The sequence below is a fragment of the Corvus kubaryi genome, unplaced genomic scaffold (assembly GCF_017639235.1).
Source record: "Corvus kubaryi isolate FWS band 111438036 unplaced genomic scaffold, C.kubaryi_AGA036_p1.0 71, whole genome shotgun sequence".
In the NCBI taxonomy this organism is placed as follows: domain Eukaryota; kingdom Metazoa; phylum Chordata; class Aves; order Passeriformes; family Corvidae; genus Corvus; species Corvus kubaryi.
In genome coordinates this window covers 9,869,910-9,877,928 of record NW_024582059.1, presented here as the reverse complement: position 1 = coordinate 9,877,928, position 8,019 = coordinate 9,869,910, and positions in this window count along the sequence as shown.

The window sequence follows — 8,019 nt, the reverse complement described above, 5'->3', positions numbered from 1 at the left end:
GAAACAATGAATTAAAGCCAAATGTTTTCTAGCAAATATTTAGTATGAAAGGAATGAATTTTCCTAGGCTTTTCCTGTTTATGTCTTAAAACTGGAGACACTGGTTCAGCTAGATGTTTCAGTGTCTCATGTGGTTATCACATAATTTCAGCTGAAGACCTGAACTTTCTTGGTTTAGTTTCTTCTTTTTATTATTTGCCTTTTTTAGGGGACAATTTTTTTTTGTTTGTTTGTATATTCTGTTTGATTTTTCTGGTGCTTTTCAGTCATTAAACTCGTTTTTAGATAACATTAAAGCTAAGTTATGGTCATAATGATAGTACAATGATAAAATCCCCAGGCTATTGTTTCTGGCGATATTTGGATATTTGTACTTACCTTTGGTTCACTGCACTGTTTGAAAATGATTCATTATTGCTTCAGGCTACAGTTGGTGAAGTAAAACCTCTGAATTTAAAATTTCCATCCAAACCCTTTGGTGATCCACCAGTCTGTTAGCTGTCTTTGCCTAGAGATCACAAGTGTGAAGGAATGTAGCTGAAAGACATTTGGCCCCAATTTTAACAAATATGTGAAGCATCATAATTTCTTTTCCTCATGCAGTCTACGTTTAAATAAAATTTGGTGGTTCAGGAGACAAGAAAGAAAGTTACTTATAAATCCACTGACAGTTCATATAACTTAACTAGTTCCAGGCAAGTGAAGTTGATTGATCACATAGATTTGTTGGTTGTCATGCAATTGCATGTGTTGATCTTGCTTTGTCAAAGCTGGTGCATATTTTGACTTGGCAGTGAAGGGGTGAGTATTCAGCCTGTGTTCCTAATTATCGCAATTTATTACATAGGTGAAAGAAAAACATCTCAAGCAGCCTGTGGAATACATTCTCAGATAAATGAAAATGGATGGGCAAAGATGGAACAGTTTTGGCCAAGAGAAAGTTTCAGTTTTACTCCAGTAAAGCTTGTCTTCTATAGACAGAAATGTTTTTTTCAACTGTAGGTGAAAGGAGACATAGAAAAAGATAAATGAAATACTGGAAATATTTTGTGGAAACCAGATCTAGGATTTGGTTGAATCCAAGCTGTAACATGGATGTTCCTCTTCCTCATTTCACTCAGATAATAAACAAAAATTCTGCATTTCCCAGAGCAGAACTTAAATTAACTAGAGAATGATCAACAGCAGAAAACTCTTCTCTTTTGTACACCTGTTATTTTTACTGGAACCTGCTATTTGCAAAGCACAAGGCAAAGGGAATATAAAAAGTGAAAGAAATGAAAACATCATGACTAATAACTTCAAATACTAAAATGGACTATATTCAGGAAACAGGAGAGATTTCTGAGGCCTCATACTTCAAAGAGGTTGTCACTCTCAGGCAGATACTGGAACTGCTCCTTCAGGATGTCCTCTTATGGCTGAAATTGCTTAGTACTTCTGGGGTCTGGGGGTTTGCATGCTGGTGTGATTCAGGAAAAAACATTGCAGCTATGGTATGGCAGTTAACTATCAAAACTGAGTGAATATATAACACAAAATACAGAGAAAGATCTTTGATTTCAAATAGGAAGGGTAAAACTAAAAAAAGGCTTAAGGGGCTTGTAGTCACAGAGTCGAAAACACAGGCAATTATATAGTATAATTAAAAAGTGGCAAGTTCCAATTAGGTTACTCCAGAAATTTTCCATTTCTGAAGGCCCTGTGAGTAAATAGCTTCAGATTACTTAAGGCTTTGATTCCACCTTATTGAGAGAAGAGAATTTTATAGAGGATCTGGATGATTTGCCTAGAGAATCTAGAGGCAATTAATAAAAGATGAGACATCTAGCTGAAGCTTTTTTGTCTTAAACGTGCTATGATTAAAAGGAATAAATGAAATCTAGTGATGTGGTTCCTTTTACCTAAGCTTGTGCATGTGAAATTTGGGTACCTAGATCAGGCTTGTCATGTAAACCTCTGTAAGCACTTGTGAGAGCGAGGTCCAAGCAGAAGCAATCCATCCCATCTGAGTGAGATCGGTGACAGTAATTTTCCTCTGAAAGTGAAGTTTAGGCTTCTCCAATCTGGTACAGTTATCTTTTAATCAGCTGAATCACTCCTAAGTGACTATTTTGCAGGACTAAGCTGCTGACTATTTAAGAGGATTATAATGTATTTGTGGATAGTTCTCATTTAAGTGTTCTTATACTTGATTTTTCTGAAGTGATTTAGGATAAATTACTTCTGATGAATTGTAAAATATGCTGACAGGTTTACAAAGACTTGCATGTTGAAAATTGATATGTAATGCAGAACTTTACTACAATTGATTAAAAATTTGTCACTTTGAAAAATTAATAATAGTACTTTTTTTTTGAAAATAGGGAAGTAATGAGAAGGGTGTAAGTAGATTAAAAAAAAATCAACCCTTCATTTTTCCTCTAATGACTACACTAAAGAACATCTAAATACAGCAACGATCAGCGAATTTGGGTTGTGAATTCCTATACATATAAATTAGAAAGAGTTCTCAGTGCTTAGTGCTGTATCTTGCAACAAAATGTTGTAACTAAAGTGCCTGTTCATATTTCTAAAATTCTTACCTGCAATGTAAGCTGACCAAATCAATCAGTATGCTATGTAGTCAGTAAAATTCTGGGTTTGTAATTTATGTTTTCTGGTACCCAGGTTTGAGAGTGAAGGCAGTCGCAATCAACAAAATTAAATTAGTGTTATGTTCAATATTGAATGAGTGTTAATATCTTTTTTTCATTTATAAACTAATTTGCAGAAGTGTCACAGCTAGTATCCCAGAATATTAATTTGCCATAGACAAAGGTAGTTTAAATACTATCTTGTTTGAAAACAAATATATACAATAGGACCTTTTTATTTATTTTTTTTTAAATTTAGATGGGGGAAAACATCTTATACATGGCTCTGTTTTCTCTAGTTTTTATTTAAAAAAAAAAAAGGATGTATTCATGTGTTGATGTATCTCAGTGTCACTATAGATGCACTTAATCAACTTAGTCAAAATGCTTTAAGACAAAGGGGAGAAGAATACCATCATATTTTCATTGTATTCTTTAATATGCTACTTGAGACTAATGCCTGTTCATTTTTTCTAAGAAAATTGTGTTCTAACCTAAGTTTGTTTCACAGCATTTTGCACTAAAACAATGGGTAGAATTATTCTTTTCTTTTGAGGGGTGTGGGGGCAGGTTGCACAGAAAAAAAACCCAACAAACTAAAAAAGCAATGAAATTGGAACTCCCTATAGTAACAGCCACTGAGACCCTTCCCTTCTCCTGTCTAATGAATGGAAGAAATAGTAGCTTGAATTTATGTCCTTCTTAGCTGTGGCATTTTAAAGTTCTCACATGTTGAGACCTTTAGAAAGAAAAGAAAGCAATGCAGACATATATTTTAAATATTTAAAATGTAGAAATTGTTTCCTCTTTTCAAACTTCACTTTATTTTCTTGAACTTGCATTCTTCCACCTTGCGCTTGGGGCAGAAACCACAGCTTATATCTCAACAGGCCTTATGGTCATTCCCAAGACCTCAGTTTTGCTATGCATCATCATTTTATGGATGTCACAGAAACTTTGCCACTCACAAAGAATGAACACATTGAAATAGTAGGTAAAGGTGATTTAGTTGTTTGGGGTTTTTTTTCAGTTTACTTTTAGATTGAAATGGATGACTTGTATTTCTTTTTGTGACAAGCTAGATGATATACTCTAATAGCTCTTTCTGAGAGCTGTGCTAGGCATGAATAGAATTAAATAAATCCAGGAACTGTAACGAAGCCTGATGGGAACAACATATTATTACATTACTAGTACACTGATTCTAGGCTTAGCCTTTGGCATATATTTTTCTGCTTTAAGTGACACTTTATTAGTTGCTTTTTCATGTCATAGGAGTCAGTTTTGTTATTATGAAATAACACCAGTGTCCATAGGTATCTTATTAATTTTGTTATTTATTATCAGTTTTGACAAGAAGTCAATGAAAAATAGGTGGCTAAAGAATGCAAGCAGTGAAGTAAGCTTTTTTCCTTCAACAAAAGTTCTTCATATTTGGATACTGTAAATTTTTTATGCATTTCGTATCTTTAAGGAAGAACAAAACAAATACAGTATTTTTTAAGCCAACCATGAATTCAGAAGGCACTGAAATTAGGAAACACTAAAGTTGCTTATAGCAGGAAGATGGGAAAATGTTTTGAAATGGTATCAGATAAAAAAAAAAAAGCATGGCCCAGAAATTTCATCATCAAAACTGGGTCAAAATGATTAAAAATTAATTTTAAGAATCTAATACAAAATACAAAATAATGTTTGCATATATGTAGCATTGGTTTTGGCTGATCTATATGTAAATAGACCATATCTTTTTTGTGAAAATACTTAAAATCGAGAAGGGAAATCTGATGATACAGACCTAATTTGTGAGGATGTGTTGACGCTTATATGGATTTGAAAAATTAGAGGTAGGAGATAATCAGACTACTTGGGGTTTAGCTGATATATAGGGGTTGTTTGCTTGTAGGTAAGGTGGGGTTTTGTTATTGTGTGAAGAGCCTAAGAAATGTTAATGCCTAATCATCAAAAATGCAGTGTAGTATAACAAGAAATACATTTCTTTAAAAAAAGAGTAAAAATTTGTAGTTTTACACATTCTACTGATTCAACAGTACATTAATATAATATTTGCTTCTTAAAGATTTGTTTGGGTAACATTGGAATTGGTGTAATATTACTCAGAACTTGGATTCTGCATCACTGACTACAGGAAATTCTTTCCTTCCCCAGAACTCTTATATTTTCAGCCAGGTCCCAGATGTAGAAAGAAAGAGAACCACTTAAATGAGTGAAAATTTGTTGTTTTCACTCAGTTTCACTATAGATGCACTTAATAAGTGCAATTAGTCAAAGTGCTTTAAGACAAGGGGGAGAAGAATACCATCACATTTTCATTGTATTCTTTAATATGCTACTTGAGACTAATGCCTGTTCATTTTGTCTAAGAACCAAGTACATTTTGTACTCAAACCAAGTACCTCTGTTGTGGTTGTGGTGTTTTTTGGTTTGGGGGGTTTTTTTAAGTGCAACAGAAGATTTTTATTCTCTCAGTTGCCCAATGCTTTTACTCCCTAGCCACTTTTTCCTGCATTACAACTATGCTTCAATCCCTGTTGACCATTGTCCACAAATGTCTTCCCCTGCCATCATCCCAGGTCTTGTCACATGTCTGCTGTTGCATTTGCCTTTACTGTAAATTGATGCTGTGATATCTGTCTCCTTGTGTTAGATATGTGACAGATGCATAGGTTGCTCTTTGAAATTCTGCAATTTCAGAAATTATATATAAAATATATGAAGAAGGAAATCAAAAAGGGGCATTCTTCTTTTACTGAAGAGGAGGTGGCTCCATGTGGATTGGCACTGGTCAGGTGTTGCATCCTTAACTTCAGAGAATAATGCTGAAATAATTCTATCTTTTTTGTCTCTTGGTTCGCATTCTTTTAAGGACTGACTTCCTTGCATGTTTTCTTGTTACCACTTTTGTATTATCTTTGTATCTGACCATTTCAAATCTGTTTGATATGTTCTTGTTCTCATTTATATCCTGTAAATCCACTTCCACACAGCTGTGAAGACTATATTCCTTTAATGACCAGTAACTAATCTCCTTGGGTTGTGCTTGTACCCTCAGAGAGCTCTGTTAGCATCCTGGGCTTCTATTATTAATGATTTCTGCTGAACTAGAATTACTCTTGTCATTCTGAAGACCCAGTAAATAGAATCCCATGTTTACCTTCACTAGGGTTAACACCATGTCCTTTTTATCCTTTTTTCACCTTTTGCTTCCCCTTCCCTCCCCTTTCCTTTCTGTCCCCCATCATCAAATATTATTGAATTTCGAAGTAATTCTGGCAATAAGAAACCATACTAGGGATCTCTCCAAAAAGGTTTTAGAACTAGTACATTAGCAGAGTGTCACAGCAATGATATCCCCCACAAGAAGCTACTTGCTTGAACCCCAGAGCATTGCTGTCATGGAATAGAACCTGTGACATATGGACACACTGCTTCACTGAAATGCTAGGGGAATAAGACATCATTAGACCAAATAGGAATATGGTCTGTCGATGACTTAGAGGCTTTACTCTGTTCTTTAGGATTTAATATATTCTTTATTCATTTCCACAGAAAAGCAATATAGAAACCTGATTATTAAAGCAATTATCTCCTTTATTACTTTGTTATAATTTACTGAACAGTTTTCAATAGCAGTTAATGAGAGAAAGCAATCAATAGCTCTCAGAAAACTTGAAATTTAGTTATACTAGGCTCCTTCTATAGTAATTTATTCTTGATATATGATAAAATCCATGACAAGCAGCAAAATGCATTTGCAGAATTGAATCCTCATATTAGCATAACTGTAACAATGACTGCAGAAGCATAGCCACAAAGTGTTAGCAGTATCCCGGATTATTTTTCCCCTCTCCACTGAATATATGTGCTAAAGGTAGTTGCATTTTTATAGAGAAAAGTAATTGCTTACCCTTTGCTCTCTATGATATTCTGTATGAACACTAATCAGTCTCAGTGAAACTCACTCTGCTCTGTCTGATCTGAAGCAGAGAGAATGAAATACTCATTAGATGTGCATTATCTACATTGTTCCATACAATAACTGTTCAGAAGTAGGCAAAGAGGAAGCAACAGTGTTTTCCTACTATTTTTTACAGCTTAAAATAGCTTAAAAAGGTAATAGAAAAGATACTGTTTCCAAGAAAATTGGATTTTATCCACATTTCAATGCTGTACTGCTTGAGCTCCTGATCCTGATGACACTGCCATAATGTGGTTTTAAGAGTAGTTCCTTGCCATGATAAACATTGCAATGTAATATTAATAAACTATGCAAAAATTCTATTATTCTTCAAAACTGATCTAATAATATTCTTTAATTCATTAGGTTAGCTGCTACATGGATCAGCTACATAGTTGAGCAAATCAAAGACTAATAGCTGGAACAGATTTTCAGAGCCTCCTGTTTTCTTCTGGCCATCAACATAAATGCTTGTGTAATTTGACCTGTTGATAGTCCACAGGTGGATGTCACTGCCATGTTTAACGATCCACAGTGTGCTTTTTCCTTAGTGTATAAACCAGAGTTTGGGAAAACTGGCTGTGTTACTTTCCTTGGGCTGTGATGTGTCTGCTCCCAAGGCAGACCTCTGGGAGCTGACAGTTGCTTGGAGGTGTCTCCTGCTTCATCAGGACTGCTGTGGATACATTACTGGGACTATGGAGATTTTTTTTCCTTCTCTGGGAACCTTAGTCCAACATCTTCCAACTATTTTTCAGAAAATTGTCACTGACATGCAGGGGATGTGACATGATCAGTTAACACTACGGGGCCATGTCACTCTACAGGACATTGTGATGTCAGCTACATTAAACTAGGGAAAAGTTTCCTTCAGATTTTACCCAGGACCAGTGTAAATACTTACAATTTTTTCCTGCCCTGGTGGTGATGGTGCAACAGACAGTTAATATGATGTATTTGAGCTTTATAGGTCCTGTTGACTCCAAGTGGAATATAATGTGAACTTAGCATCCTGAATATTAAGACTTCTCGTATATAGGAAGAATAAGGAAGTAACACATCCATGGGAAACTGTGACATCTTCACAAGCAGAAAAAGGAAAAAAAAACCCAAAAATCTTCACATAAAAGATGTTCTTGGGGAGGATGAGACTATTGACAAATGACTGCATATACTTATGACACCAAGGAGAGTTAGTAGGATGATCTTTGGCATGAATAATAGCTCTGACATTGGAAAAGAAACATATTCATGTCATAGCGGACATGTTGATTTAATTACTTCTTTATAAGAAATCTATAGAGGTTATACCATGAAAAGTGTAGCAGGTGTGATAAATGGTCCTCTTTTGTACCTTTCATCTTTAATAATTTAAAGTTTGAAATTCTCAGTAAATTAAGTCAG